Source organism: Macrobrachium rosenbergii, chromosome 52, assembly GCF_040412425.1.
Source record: "Macrobrachium rosenbergii isolate ZJJX-2024 chromosome 52, ASM4041242v1, whole genome shotgun sequence".
NCBI classification, from domain to species: domain Eukaryota; kingdom Metazoa; phylum Arthropoda; class Malacostraca; order Decapoda; family Palaemonidae; genus Macrobrachium; species Macrobrachium rosenbergii.
The window spans coordinates 21,316,339-21,332,653 of NC_089792.1; the positions used below are offsets into that span (position 1 = coordinate 21,316,339).

A 16,315-nucleotide genomic window follows, 5' to 3' on the forward strand; every position below is an offset into this window, starting at 1 on the left:
TGTATTTTCTTCTTTCAAATACCTGTTTAATCATTTTTAGGTAAATATTTGTTTGCATAAGCAGAACGCATGACTTCTTTAGCAATCTGTTCCAGGTTTTTATATTCTACATTTATAGCTGTAATAACTGTCATACAGTTTTGTTATGAGCTTATGTTTTTCCCTTGTTCAAGAGTCCTGAAAATGTCAAAAGCTTCTTTTTTTTATGTATCTGCTTTACAGTTGTAGATTTATTTTCCCAATGATGGCTTTCATCAAAGAGTATTCCTGGGACAGATTGTAGCGCTTTCACATGTGGAGGGAGTTCATCATCCCTCCCATATTTAGATATTGGATGTGTTTGAAGCAGATTCATTTTTCTTTGATCTGACATTTTTTCTAAATTCTTAAAAGTTGTTAATCAACTTTGGAAAGAATTTTATATATGGAAGAGTTTTAAGACACTGAATGGGAGATTGTCTTAAGGGGGTGTGTAAAGAATGAAATTGTCCCCTGCGGGCAAAAGCTCTTCTGTCTCAAGTTTCGCCTTAATCAGGAACGCAAAAATTGAAAGACTTTGAGTTGTGAGTTAACTGAATATCATGCAGAAAACGTAGGAGTAGATTTTATTGTCTTGTCTGTGTCTATTTTAAACCACATTCAGTGTCTTTAAATAGTAGTTGGTAATGGAGCATAAATGAAATTGTCATACATAGCTCGGCAGCCATTTAAACAGCTTCCTGTCCAGATGCACTACCACACTTGGTGCTTTCTGATTAATGTTCTGAGACATTTGTCAGGTCTGTATTTTATGTATGAACTATAGTACAGTGTCTTCACGAAGAAAAGGACATTGCTGAAATTGACAGTAGGATACCTTGAATCTCTGAATTGTTTATTGTATGGCCATTTGTGTTTATTAAATACTTGTACTTGAACTGTTTATCACTGAGCACAAAGTTACTTCAGTTACCAGTATGGTGATTTAAACATTTTTGCATGAATTTCAGCAGATTGAAATATTCGTCATGTTTCAAAGGATATTTTTTCGAGTAAGTTAAAAACAACACAAACATCAGATAAACTTTAATTGCTCTGGATATAATCAAATTTTTTGTCTGTGTATGTCCTGAAGACCGTGAAACATACTGCTATTTGGATATTTGATAATTGATATTTTTATCATTCTTTTCATTCAGAGTAGTATTAATCAGAAAGTATGTAATGCATCTGTCATCAGTATTCATTTATTTTGACTTCGAGATGGCCACAGCTTTATTGTGGAAGGGCTTTGTATGATAAGCAGCTGTATTGTAAATGAAGATTACGTTCGTGTTATGATTTGTTTTCAGTGTACTGCACATGTTCCCCATTTGCCACTGTTGTCCCTCACTGGAATTACTATACTGTGTTATATGTTGCATATGCTGGAACATACTCGTGCTGCAAAACGCTGAATTGCGTTAGGCATTTATTCTCTTTACTTAACTATGGGCGATTTCTTGCTGTAGTTTAGCAGCACATCATTTTGTAGGTTTATGGGACCATGAAACCTGCTTCGGATTGGATCACTGGTGAATTTATGGTTCTTCGGTGATCTGAGCAAAATATACATTTTCCTTTGTTGTCTCTGTAATTATGAGCCTTTAAATCCATTTACACACACACACACACGCACACACACACAGAATGCAGTAACTACAGACCAATCTCTATTCTCTCTGTGCGGTCCGAAGTTCCAAAAAAAACTTATTTTTAAGCCATTGTATAAGTATGTGGAATCTATAGGATTGTCAGTTGGCAGTCAGTAGGCATACAGGAAGCAGTTAGGTACTTGCGATGCTCTTTTAGATTTGACATTCCATTTCTAAGGGAATCTTGATAAAGGTTTTGAGTGCAGAGTAATTTAAATAGATTTTAGTGCAGCTTTCGGTATAGAAAATCACAAGGCACTTATTTACAAACTTCAGGATCCTGGAGTGGTGGATATAGGATTACTTCAAGATTTCCTTATAGGTAGGCAGCGGCGAGTTGCTGTGGACGGGATCCTTAGTGAACCAATACCTGTTTTGTCTGGAGTTCCACAGGGTAGTGTTCTTGGTCCACTGTTATTTTTAATGTATACAAATGATATGGTTGTTTGCCAAGAAAACAGGATTGTTCAGTATGCCGATGATACAACACATGTGCGTGTAGTAAAGTCTCTACTTATGGGAAATGAAGCTGCCCTCAGCTGGACATGGGTCAGATCAGTGAATGGTGTAGTCGGTGGAGTATGAGGCTGAACTCCAGTAAAACAAAAACACTATTGATTAGCCGATCTCGTACAGATTTCCTACCCCATCCTCCCCCTTCAAATGGATGGAACTTTACTGAGTGAGTCTGAAGTTTTAACTATTCTAGGTGTAACTTTTGACTCACATCTAACTTTTGAGAAACATCTGATGGAAGTTTCAGCAAATGGCGCACAAAAGTTAGGTATTGTTCATAAGCCCTCATATATTTATAACAGTGATAAAATCAATGCAACCTGTTTTAGGTCATTTGTGCTTCCTTTACTAGAATACTGTTCTCCAGTGTGCATGTCTGCTGCTGCCAGAGATTTATCTCTTGTAGAAATAGTGGTTCGTGGTGGTAGGTTTCTGTTTCCTAATAGTATCTCTTATGACTTGACCGATATGCAGTAAATGTGCCTTTCTGTCGAACTTCTCAGTTCCAGAGGTCCTTTATTCCTCACACCGTTGGGCTGTGGAACAGCCTCCAGAGGATGTCGTGCAATTGGAACTTCAGAGGTTCAGGCGAAGATGCAATGCATTACTATCCTAATGCAATTCTCCTTGACTTTTAATACATTTTTTATCTGTTTATTAATTTATTAATTTATTTTTTAATTTTTAGAAAGTGGGATCGCGTCTTTCTGTATTTCCTTTACTTCCTCTTAAATCTTCCTTATGAACACCATATTCTTTGGAAGATTGAATTTCAAGTCAGTGGCCCCTGTGGGCTTGTTCCATATGAATAGGTTTCATCTTCTGAATAATAATAATAATAATAATAATAATAATAATAATAATAATAATAATAATAATAATAATAATAATATAATAATAATAATAATAATGGGCCTTGTAATATAATATTCAAATGCTTCATTTTTGTATTTCCTTTTTATAGTGTCTAATGCTGACGTTTTCGAAATTTTCTGTTATTACATTTCTTCACTATCTAGAGTGATTCTCAAATTTAGAGAAAATGTAGGCCACTTCTAATCCCAGGATAAAATCTTATTAATGATATTGGTTCTTTGATGACTTGCCTGTGAAATTTGTCAAGTTTGCCAAATTTGTCAAATTCATCAATGTGATCTAAGATTCATGGGGGTAGGAGATTGATTATCAACAGTAGGTTTCGAATGATTCATTCCTGAATCAATTTTGACATACTGAGTACCCTGGAGTTTCGCTGACGTAATTGAATGGAACCAATGAAAAACCGCCACAGACATTCAGTTCAGTGGTGAATGAATTAATACCTTTTATTGAATGCAAGTTTTTTTATATACACTTTGAGCCAACATGGTTTTCTTGCTTTTCCCGTATCATATTGTCGAAAATGTTACGCAGAATTACCATTCTTTGCACCATGGCTGTTAATCTGCCCAGTTAAGTGCTTAATCAATTTTACTAGTCCTCTTTTGCATAGGATTTCGTGAACATCCATCAGTTTTATGCATTTTATCCAGGTTTCTTGCAGCTCGATTGGTGTAGGAAAATCTTTTGTGATTGTTATTATGTTTATACTTCTTAGAATGCTTTGCACACTATGTTCCAGCATGATATAAAAGGAATCTTGAGCATCGCACATATAACATGATGATTTTTCCATGTTTTGGACCACTGTGGCAATGAGCCCTTTGTACGTTGCTAATATGCATTGCATTAGTTTATAAAGTACTCACTTCATGAGCATTTCGTTCTTAGAATTTATTAAGATAATCACCTCTGAGAGCTCCATTTTTCTAGGATAAGAATTTGTTCTGTATTATCTAATATGCAGTAAACTTTTTAGCTTCTTACATAATGTTAAAGCACAATGTCTGGTTTTACAGTTGTGAAAAGAATGAAATTGTATCGTATGAAATGCAGCAAATCTTCCAGAGTTGATTTTCTTGAGAAATTCATGAGTAAATTACGTTGATAAATCTAAAAGTGATATCTATGTTATGAAGATTGAATTACAATTTCTTTGAAGTGAAGGACAGAAGAAAGATTTGAATTCATTAATATGGAAGAGTTCCCCATAAAATATTTGTGAAATATGCTTGCAACTACATTTCTTTCTCTTTCTCTCTCCTCTTCCTTTTTCCCTCCTCCTGTTCCAATTCCATTCCCCGCCCCTTGCCCTTTGTGTCGCGTCCCAACCTCTTGTCTAATGACATCAGCATCAAGATCGAGGAGAAGGAAAAGAACCCTAACACATCTTCAATGTAAGTACTTGTGTCCGCCCTCAACCTGTTGTATTGCTAGAGGATCGTGTAGTATTATATCCTATTTGACTGACTAAGCTGTCGAGCATTATCTTTCCCTACCAGAGTTTTCCATGTAGTTCTCTTTTTAATGTGTGTTTTGTGCTGAATTCGTGTGCTTATATTTGAATATTGTGTTCCTTTTCTGATATATATACATATATATTTTTTACTACATTTGCTCTGCTTTACATGCAAGTTATATTAACTTTGATCTGTAATAGTACTTGGTTATTTTGACTGTGATTATGCTCTTTGACTATTTAGAATGAATATAGTTTAAGTTTACAGGTGAGAGAACAGATGATGTGAACAGCACAGCATAGGTGCTCATAATTAGTCGCAACTCAGATTGGAGTAGTTTTTATGCTTAGGACTTTTTCTCTTGTTATGTAGAGGAGAATAAAGTTTGCTGAAGAATGATGTTTATTGGTCTCTTCACATTTATCACCTGAATTTAGGTTGCTGTTTTTACGAATATTTACCTTTTAAGTCTAGAGAGAGATATTTTTTTCTTAGTTCATTTTGGCTGCTATTGTTGCACTCACATTTAAATGTTGAATATAATGATGCTCCTGCAAAGATTTTCTGCTTATTTACAGTAAATTACAAAGACTGAAGCAGCAAGTGCTGTGCTGCACTTGCTTAGTGTTTCTCAAGAAAAGATGTAGTAACAGTTAGAAGCATAGACCCAAGTAGTTTTACCTCTTGTGTTTCTCTGCATCGTGGGTTGATGCTTAGATAGCTGATGAAGAATTTATATTATGCAGTCATGTTTATTCCATGTCATCTCTTTGCTGACAAGTTCTACAGTATTGTCGGTTAAATGCGATATTTCTTTTGCATGAACATACAGATTGGTTAAGAATGATTTTGGCTGTCCAAAATTTTTTTTTTTTTTTTTTTTTTTTTTTTTGCTGAGGGGGAAATTTAATTTGATGTTAGACAATATCAGTTTTCTTTATTAGGATGGAATTCTTTTACATGCATCTTGAAGGACAGAGGTAACACTAAGGATTTGTGTGTTAAAATGGAGAATCTTTGAAGCAATTTAAAGGGAAAAATTCATTGAAAGACGTAAAAAGGAAAGATCTTATCCATGGAAATTATTCTAAGAAAATTCTGTCGCTGTGTCAATCTACTTTTTGTTAATAATTCTTTTCGTCACTGTAGTTTGTTCTTTTCAATTTAAAAAAAAACACTTCCCATCTTGAATATTTAGGAGTGATTTCGTTTGTTGTTGATGGCTCTCCACAATTATGATATTTGTATTAATCTCTTTTGACGTTTCATGGTTTCATGGTGGAGATCTACTTTAATTTTGTTTTCTGATTTTCTTTTCTTTCCTTAGGGTTTTGAGTGTCTGAAAACCTTTTTGGGCTAACCCTTCTTACAAGTTTACTTTTGTCTGTGAGGGAAATCTAACTTTTCTGTCGGCCATTTTGATCTCAGCACTAGGTAACATTTATCAGCCAGCTGTTATCATTATTTAAAAAATCCCCCAGTGTTCTGCTATCTTGTCTGGTCTCTTACTTATTTTTCTTAGGAATGTAGTCATTTTTGTTGTTGTCCAATTCATGTTTTTTGTTAATTTATACTAAGCTTCATAAGTAGTCTTGTTTTCATTCAAATGCCTTTCTGTGAAACTTTTTCACCATCTTGCACAATTCTACTGATATTAATAGTTTATTGGACCCAGGCAATCGAGATTTGGTAGAGCTTAAAACGCTGGAATTGTGTGTTACGTATGATAATGAATCACATACCTTCATTTCAGAACAATATTACACCAGGGTGGGACTGTAGAGTTCTTGAGCAGAGTTTTCCCGTACACTTGCATTCAGTCATTTAGCTTTAATATTCAGCTTGGATTCAGTGAAGGTTATTACGATATTTCTGCCCTATGTGGTTACTGTGGACATGATTTTTCTAGCTACTTGACTCAATACGCTGTCATTTCCTTTGGATGGTCGAGGTAAGTTTCCATTTTCTCAGAAGCTAGTACTTTGAATATGCTACTTCTAATGTCAGTTCATTTAAAAAATGACATGTTCGCTTCATCTCAGATGCACAGAGCTAGGTTTTCTTCCGAATTACCGTTGAGGAAATCTGAGGTTAAATGTGGCCGTCATGTCATCTTTAATGTCCCATATCTTGGGTATGCCAGGTAGTGACCTATAAACCGTGTTCTCATCCAGCTTCTGTACTGTGGCGTCCACAATCTTGGGTATGAGCTAGTGTTGCTTAGTGGACAAGCATATAACAATAGCTCCCTTCTGGCCTGGTCATTTTCTGTCAGTTTTGTTTTCTTACTTGTAATTCCAGATACTTTGCTTCATTTCATTTCTGTCCTCTCTTAAGATGATGGGACAGACCTAGAGAGACACCCCTGCCTTCGTTGGTGCACCAAGAACCGGAAAGACGTGAGTGCCGCGGAATATGACAGAGACGAATTAAACAGAGGCCCTATGTACTGTATCACTCAGCAGTGAAGGCGATGATGATGATGATGATGATGATGATGATGAAACACTTATTTCTAGAAATTAGTTTAAGATAGAATTCCTCATTCTGTTGTTTCAGGAGGCTACCCCTATTTTCCATTCAGTATTGTACAGGTGTAATTAATGGTTTTTTACAATGTTGAAAGTCTTGCTATTTATCATTTGATTAATTTTACTACTACGAAGTCTTCTTTCACACATTCTCAACAGATATTATATTTGCTGTTTATACTTTAGAATCCATGGCATCTCGAACAATGATAACTATATTTGTTTGTCTGTCTGGAGAAAACACAAAAATAGCACCTTTGCACCCAAGGCAATTTTTGTCATCTTTGCTGATCAGTAAGGTTTTACTGATCAGCATGGCAAAATTTTTCTGAAATTTTATCAATATTCCAATGCCTCGGGTTGTCTAGGAAGCCCGATTACATTTTTTTTATTGTACTAGGTCTATTGCTGTTAGATGTTCTTGCCTTTGTTTATGTCCGTGCTTGTAAAGGCAGTGTCTCACGATCAGTTTTCTTTCCAGTAAGGGCACCAATTGGTGCTCTTGCTTCCCCATCAGGCAGATAGTTATCTACCATTAATAAGCATTTTACTTCATTCATGGAGTAGACATATTTGTCGATATCCAAGCAACATCCATAGCTTCCCCGCCATCAGCGGAAACTTTATGCGTATAGGACGCTACCAGATTTCTGTGAAGCTCTTTGTTGGGTGAGTCGGTAGAGCTGTCGGACTGACACTAATTCGATGGGCCGGAGTTTTTTTAAACCGGCTGGCTGATGAAGAGTTAGAGCAATTTATTTCTGGTGATAGAAATTCATTTCTCGCTATACTGTGGTTTGGATTCCACAATAAGTTGTAGGTCCTGTTGATTTAACCAACTGGTTCTTTTGCCACGGAAAATAAGTCTAGGTTTCTTTATTTCTTCCTAAGCTGAGAGCTGTTAATCAGCTCCTCAGTGGTCTGGTAAAACTAAGATATACTTAACCAGCTTTCTGTGTGTTGTGCTACCTGTCTGTGAAGCTGAAAGATACCATAGACAGCCTAATTCTTAAACCTGAAGTTTGTTTTTAAACCAGTCACTAAAGTATTCATTCAGTCCTAGAATATAACAGTATTGTATTATACTATGTAATTCTACTACTAGTAGATCACCGTGCTTCCATCCTGCTGATTTAACTTATATTGTTGTCAGTTGAGGATACTGGACAGGTTTCCTTATTTCCCCTATTTCTCCTAAGCTGATGAAGGTACCGATCTTTGGCTGCGAGGTGATTGATACGAATAACTTAAATTTACCACCAGTGCCAGCTGTTTCACTCAACTTTAGCGGTAAGATCCAGAAAGATACTAGAAAAAGTGCCCGGGTGAAAGTATCCTTAGTTTATTGGTATCTTTGGTAGCTGCGTCGTTATGATGGAAATGGCAAATCAGTATATGTCCAGTTGGAAAAATTGCACAGCACTTTGTTCAGAGTTGCTTTTACCCTCAATTTTTTAATTCCCTTGAGAAGACGGTAAATCTGGCCCTGAAACCACCACCTTAATCTTATTTTATGTGGATGGTTTTATTATGCCTTTCTCCCTCTCCTGATTCTTCATTGGACTGGTTGGTATCGTCCTCGGCTAGCACCCTGCTGGGCCCGCGTTAGATCATTTCTTATTTTAGACAGGATGTTGTAGGTGGGTGGTTTTGTTCTTCCTAGCAATGAGAATCACGACTTAGGCCATCAGTGGAAGATATCTTATTTGGCCATTGCCACAGGCTTTATTTGGAACAGGGAACTTCCAAACTTCCATTAATTGGTGCTTAATAACTAGTGTATGCTCCTGATTTTGCAGAGCATCTGCAAGAATATTTTGTTGAGGTGTCTGGTAATAAAATCTTGATTGTACTGTGTAGTTATGGAATGGTCTTCCTGATTATGTTATGTAGTTTTCATGACTTGTTTTGATTTTCTTGTATTACACATTTAATTGAATTATTCTCTCTTTTTCACAGTGTCCTGGGGCCTTACTATCATAGCTTCTTTAACATTACATTTTAACAAAACATACCGCGCAGCAATATGAATTTCCAGGTTCTGCCGACACGATTCGTGTAAAGTGAATTACTTCATGGTTGCTATATGAAAATGAACAATACTCATTCACCTGTTAAAACTCTTAAATTATTACTTTCCGATTTTCTTTTCTGATTTACCTTGTTTTTGTTTCGCATTTATATCATCAAGAACAAATGGAAAATTTATGTTAAATGCGTACATACTCAGTAAACATGAAGTGAAATAGCTAGAAACTCTCAAATGACTAAATATGGTTTTACATTTTCGTTCATTAAATTACCTCAAGTTCTCTGGGATTCCATCCCAGCTTTCTTTAAATGCTGATAAGAGAAAGGAGCTCAGTCATTATCATCATCATCGTCGTCATTTGTTTATACGTTCGATTTTCCCTGAATGAGGTTAGACATGAAATGATTTCTCTCCACTGTCTTCTTCATGCTTACTCTGTGCCTGAACTTTCATCTGCGCCAGGTCTTCTTCCGTACCCCTTCTCATGGTTCACGAGTCTTCCTACATATCTTCATCCTGCTACATACGTAACTACAATCCTTCTTTTCTTTTTTGTATGTGTCCATGTTTCTGCTGCTTAGTGTAACACAGGCATTTTTATACATCCTAAATGTTTTCTTGGGTTGCTAATTGAATACTCTTGTCTTACTAGTAATCTAGAAATAACTTTCCAGTTCACCAAGGTTGTTGGTACTCTTATATTGCTGTCCTTCGCAGTCGCTGCTTCACTGCTCAGTGGGTCCAAATTGTAGCCTCTTGAAAGGCCTGTCCTTCCCTCAAACATCGTGCCCCTCCTCCCTCTCTTTCCCATTTGCTGTTCTTGTACACATCCGGCATTAAGAATCCCATATTCAGTTTATATTTTGTACTCAAGAGTATCTTTTGTGACACATTCAGTGCAGAGTTTTGATTTTGAGGTCCTAGACTTCTCTCACAGCATCCTCATGGCCACTTTCCTGACGGTGCTTTTATCTTTGCTAAGCCAGGAACTCAAAATCCTGAAGGCTACGATAAAAGCCGCACATCTACTAATTATGAGGACACACTGGAAACACCTTTGTTATCTGGGGTCAGTATTGTAGGTTAAAATTCTAAAATAACCTCACCACCTGACATTTGCGGGTTAATTGTAGTGGTACCCACTGAATTTTTCCCTCACCACTATCTATTTTTACCTGAACTGAAGCATTGGTTTCAACTATTTCTATTTCCATTTTTCTTTGTTAGCATTCCTCTCCTGTTTATTAGTTATGTTATGGACTCTTCTCATGAACTGCTCAAGTGGGTCGGGAAACCACTGTTGACTGTCGTAAATGAATGTGCATGAGATAATGGTAACAAGACATTTCAGGTTCTTTAATAGCCGCATTTTTCCCTCTTGGTTCCAAAGTTTCCTTTTTAGTACACTGCTTAGGGAATAAAAATAAGCCAGAATGGATAAAGATGAAATACTTATCCTATATGTACCATTTGAGAAGATTCTGTTTCTACGGAGTGCGACACTTTTGGTCTTGATGAAGAGTAGAATTTGCTGTAGTAAATAATCAGTTATTCGGTGTAATAAATCAGTTAGGTTACAGTCGCTCCATCAAAATATGTGGCTTCCTTAGAAAGATTATATTCTTCATGAGAACTGCTAGAATTGGTGGTAGAGCCCCGTGCAAATCCATGGACCAGTTGTTCAGGTCTTATCTCTGCGAGTGAGGGTTATTAGGAGTTCAGAATTCTGTTGCTTTATTAGTCCTCTTTCCTCGTTATCTTCCAACTTTTTGTTCACCTGTGGGTTCGATTTAATAATCAGATAAAAAGATGAATAGATTACCATTGCCTCTCCTCAAACAGGTTCATGTTACGAGTAACATATTTTTTTCTATATCAATGGAAGCTAGTCTAACTATGTGACTTGCAAGTGCAGAATATCGCGGTATCATTTGAATGGGAATATTCAACATTTTGGATTTTTAGACATTCTTTTTGACTACATTTATATACAAAATTTGCATTATGCATGCTTTATCAAACATTTTTGTTATATTCTCAGCATGATTAACCCTGAGAGTGTCATGATATTGTACACAGCTTCCAACTGAAGCTGTTATGATTGAGATTAGTCAAAGAGCAACAAGTAATGTTAGTAAGGCTTAGTCGTTTCCTGACTGTTCACATTCATGCTATTATACTTTTTGTCACTCATAGGGTTACATTCTGTTTAGTTGCTTATATTACTAGGTTTGTTCTCTGAGAATTACAGGCGGAAGTGTTTTATATAGAAACTGGTCTTGTTAATTAATTTCTTTTGTCATTTCAACTTACTTTTATTACACTGGATTATTTTTGAGTGTTTTATATGCAATGAATTATGAGCAGTTTTCATTGACAACAAGATATTATTCTAGTTGACATGGATTATAGTTGTGTGTACATTTCTGCATATCATTTATTATTTAGTCATTACTGATTAAGATGAAGGCTTTATACTTAACCATTTTTCTCTCATAGCCTGCTGTGCATGATGCTAATCGTTGTAGGCAGACCAATATTGGTACAGTGATAGTCATTAACGGTTTATATCAAGGTCATTTCATTGTTAGAAAAAAAGAAAAGATCTGTTCTATGAGACGGGATCCTTATGCTAATTTGATCCTTCTTCTTTGGTGGCACAAGCAAACATTATTATGATTATTCGAGTTTAATGCTGAAGTCCTTCTATTCGACGTTGTTCTCTGTCTCTATTCAAGCTTGTTATTCTTTTATTAGTTATACAGTTTATGTCTTTGTTCCTACCTCTTGTTTGTGATGTTCCTTTTATTTTCCTCTTGGATGATGACATGTTTTAGTCTTGTCTAAAGAAATTTCTTAATTTGTATAAATGAATATTACGATTTTACTTAACGTTTTCTTGTTGCATTGCTTCCGAAATTATTTGTACTGTGTCTTAGAATTGTAACTGTACTTTGAGTACTTCTTCAAGTTAGCACGGCAAGAAGTGCAGCATCCACATCAGGAATTTAAGGGACATTTGAAAGTCATTTTACTGAATATGAAAGAAAAAGAAGTCTTAAAAGTTATAGCACAAACTTATAAAGTAAGATATGTTAAGATTTTATTTGTCCAAATCGATGAATCCAGGGTATAAATATTGTTGGCAATTAAACAAAGGTTGCGACGTATATACAAGAATGTGTTAAGTATAAAATAGTATTATGAAAAATGTACGCTAGTTTACACTTACATTCAGGTTCTTGGCCTCCTTTCACTTTTGGAAATTTGAAAATAGAACATTAGTCTTTTAAAAACATTTTTATTAAGATGATCAAATGTATTTAATTGTTTTTGTCATTTTTGTAAAGGATATGTACTTTTGTAAATAGTGTTTTACAATATTCTGAAGATATGAATACTTTCACAATATATAAATTCTTGGCTGAAAGTAAACATGTACAGATACCAGTACTTTACATTTTTAATTGTTCATTGCATAGTACTGCTATATTAGTAAAATTTTTTATTCTACGCGTAGAATTATTTGTGTCTTACCTTCAAGCTATAAATAACTAGTTATTTCAAATTAATAATGACGACAGTGAAAATGATTCATGAAAGAAAGTGTTCATACAGTGTAAAGAATATAATCTGAACATCGCCAGCTGTGATTTCACTTACACAAAAGTAACACTTCTGGACATCACGGAGAACGGTTAGATTTTAAAAGTTTGGAGAATATAACAAAAATACTTATCGGTATTTCTTAATCCTGTATGAGTCAGTAATTATATATTAATCAAAGACGCATGCTGTGTAGGAGATGGAAAAATATCATGTGCATCATTTCGTCACGCTAAACGACTGACAAAAATGTCCCCTCACTGAAGCGTGTGCTCTACCTTTAGAAATTTACAGTACTGGTCTACTTGCCATGTATTCAGGCTATAAAAAAATGTTCCGACGTTTTTAGGTTAGTCTCTGAGTCTTGAGTAGTCCTTCTCCCGTTCATCTGTGACCAAATGTAGCTGCTTGGGTAATGTTTTCAGTGAGCACCATGTTCAAACGAACCAGACATGGCAGAATAGTGTATATTTTCAAAATATTTAGAACAGTTTTCATACTACTGAGATATTTTTTATATATGGAAATTAGTGGTTTATTGAAACAGTTTGTTAATGTTGTCACTTGCCAGACCTGAAATTGTAGACATTTGTTGAGATGCTGTTGTTTAATAATGTGTAATTATTGTTACCACTTATGCGGATATGCTCGTATCTACAGCCAAATTCTATCTTCTGTGCACTCTAACACCTCTGGGTGCTCGAGAATAGTTTTGTATACTCATGGTTATCGTGGATCTCCATCAGGTCCCCATAATAGTCGGACTGATCAAAGATCATGAAAATGCACAAAACAGAACTCAGTTTTATCTTAATTTTGGATATTACAGGTAGACAGCACTATCTTAGCTTTTGCATCCTTAACCACATTGCCTTACAATGGTCTTTGGTCAGGATGACCACTGAAAGCAGAAACTGTACAGAACTTCAAGTAAAAAGACAATATAGAGAAGATGTTTAGAGTGTAGTTCACCCAAAACGTCCAAAGCATTAAGAAAATATGGAGTTTTGACCTGTCAAATTCTATGTCCTTTTACCTTATCACAACAGAGGGTTAGTGTTAGTTATATCTTAGGTGCTAAATAGTTTTTGTATTTTATTGTTACTTAGCTAGATTTTAGGTACTGAATGGTTTTTGTAACTATCAGCTGTTCATGTTATTTGATTACTGAGGTTAAGTCTCCTTAGAAGAAGGATCCCAGTTGCGGTTTATGAACATCACTGGGTTAATTTCTGTTATTTTTTTCCAAACTTCACAGGAGACAACTGAGTTCGATCAGGCTGTCTCCCGGAAGAATGTAAGGCAAATGGCATTTTTATGCCAAATATTGGATATTGATTGAGTTGCTTGCTTTGAAAGCTCATTACATTTGACCTGTTTTTCATCTTGTTTCCAACATATTTGGCCTTGGGGACAGGCAGAGGTATTGTCTGATGGTATAGACTCTGTTTTGATTTTTTTTCTCTCTCTCTCTAAACAGTAATTATTATTGAATTCACTTTACTCTTATTGTTTCACTTCACAGAGAACTGATTCTAATTATATTACTGAGCATAAAATCAACACTTGGTTTGAGTTTATCTAGCATATTCCTGACCAGCAGATCATGTAAAGTTTTGTGGAAAATTTTTATCTTTATATCTTATAGTGCTGTCAGTCTTACTATCTCTTTTGTTATGATTTGCAGCTTTCTTTTCTAAAATTTATTTATCACATTTCCGTACTTTTTGCCGTACAAGTCTGTATTTTATACATGAAGATTTAAATTTTGTCAGATATATACAGTATAAAATTGGAAGTTGGTATAGTTTTGTTTGAGTTTCATACAATATGGAAATGTTTACTTTTAACAGTTTTAAGAAATGAATACCTCTGTCTTTATCTTGTATCCCCATGTACATAATTTTGTGTGACGAGATTTGTGACCTGATTGAACAGTAGGCTTTTTTTGATAAGATTTACCATTGAAACCTTTTTACCTTCAACTATTATCTGGCCTTTATTAAAATTTGTAACTGCTGTTATGAAAAAAAAAAATTGTTTTTTAAGGAAAGAATTTGTATGTGAACGTTTTGTATATTTTTCAGTTGAAAGATTCTTAATAGCTTTTCTGAGCCTTACAGAATTGGTTTTTTTACATATATTCCTTTGCCTTGATGTTCATCAGGTTCCTGTCTCATCCCAAAGCTTTCTTCCCATGCAATTGAAAGTGTTTTTGCTCAAGATGAACCCCTGTGATATGGGAAGTGAGGGTCTGTGAAATATCCTCAAATCATTAGACAGTAATCATTTCTGAGGAGGTGCCACAAGACTGCTCAATGAGTCTTTGGAGTTTTTCTCTTTTTGGGAAGAAAATAAATTTTCATCGGCTTGTATATTATTAGAAGGTTTGGTCATTTTTTAGTATTTTTTTTTTATTTTAAGTAACAGTGTCAATATCAAAACCGTAAACTTGTATACAGCATACTTTGCAATAGCAGTAGCAGTCTATGCTGTATATCAATACACATTTCATGAGCTTATAAAAGTACAGTTCTGTGATTTGAGGATATTCAGTCTTCTTACGCAGGGCATCTTAATCTGAAACACCTTCAGTCGCAACCTTATTTTTTGTCAGCATTTTCCATCAGCAGCCCGTGCGACGACTTGATATAGTACTGTACTATATTTTCAATTTTTTCTGTTGATAGGAAGCTTTTAAGTGGATACAGCATACTGTACCCAATTCTCGAATTAACTGACCATATCGAACAAGAACTGGAGAGATTTCTCTGATGTGGAAATTACTAACCATTAACCAGTTTGTTATTACAGTTTTCAGGAGTTTTCATGTACCCTCCCTCCATCCAAGAAGTTCATGCTGTGTTTGCTCCAGAATGCGTTTAGCGACATGATTTTCCTAGTTCTTTCTTTCTCTTATGGATTTGGCTGCTGTGTTAGAGAAGCATGTCAATTAGGGCCGCTTATTTGCACCACCTTTTGCCTTTCCGTCACCAAAATCATCTTTTACTAATTTTACAGGCATGCTTCACGTCCTAAACGTAAATTTGTCAGAATATCAACATCTCAAAGGCATTCACAACAGAAATGAAACTCAGATTCTTTGAGATACTTTATTTGTTTGTTCATTTTCTGAGAACTTCTTTGTGTGCTCAGTTTAATTTACATCACTGTCAGTTAATCGTTTAATCACTTTATGAGTCACTAATCTTGTTTTTGTTAACTTGACTTTTATTTTACAAGTGAAAGGGTCTGGTTTAAGTTTGGACCTAATACTAAGTTATTTTACAGGTACATCAGTTATTTTCATGATAGACATGCTATTGGAAGAAAACTGTTTGTCCTAAATGCATGGGATAAGAGTCTAATGTAGGAGATAACTCATTTTTTCCTTATCTTTATTTTTGGTCTTCATTAACCCTTTTGGACAACAGAGGCTGTTTTTAGAATACAACCTTGTATGACGTGGATGCAAAATTCTCCAGTTATGTCTGTTTTCTCTTTATTTGGAAATCATAATGAAGGCTGTAGAGTTGCTTTGCTTTATCAATCCCAATATCTCTAACTATCCCTTACCCTTTAAGTCACTATTGCTTGCACTGCAAGCTTTAGTTTAAT

At 35.2% G+C, this 16,315-nt stretch overlaps 1 pseudogene; it reads left to right on the plus strand.

The window, feature by feature from the left end:
* Positions 1–16,315, plus strand: part of LOC136833740 (potassium voltage-gated channel subfamily KQT member 1-like) — a 708,908-nt pseudogene that overhangs the window by 553,847 nt on the left and 138,746 nt on the right.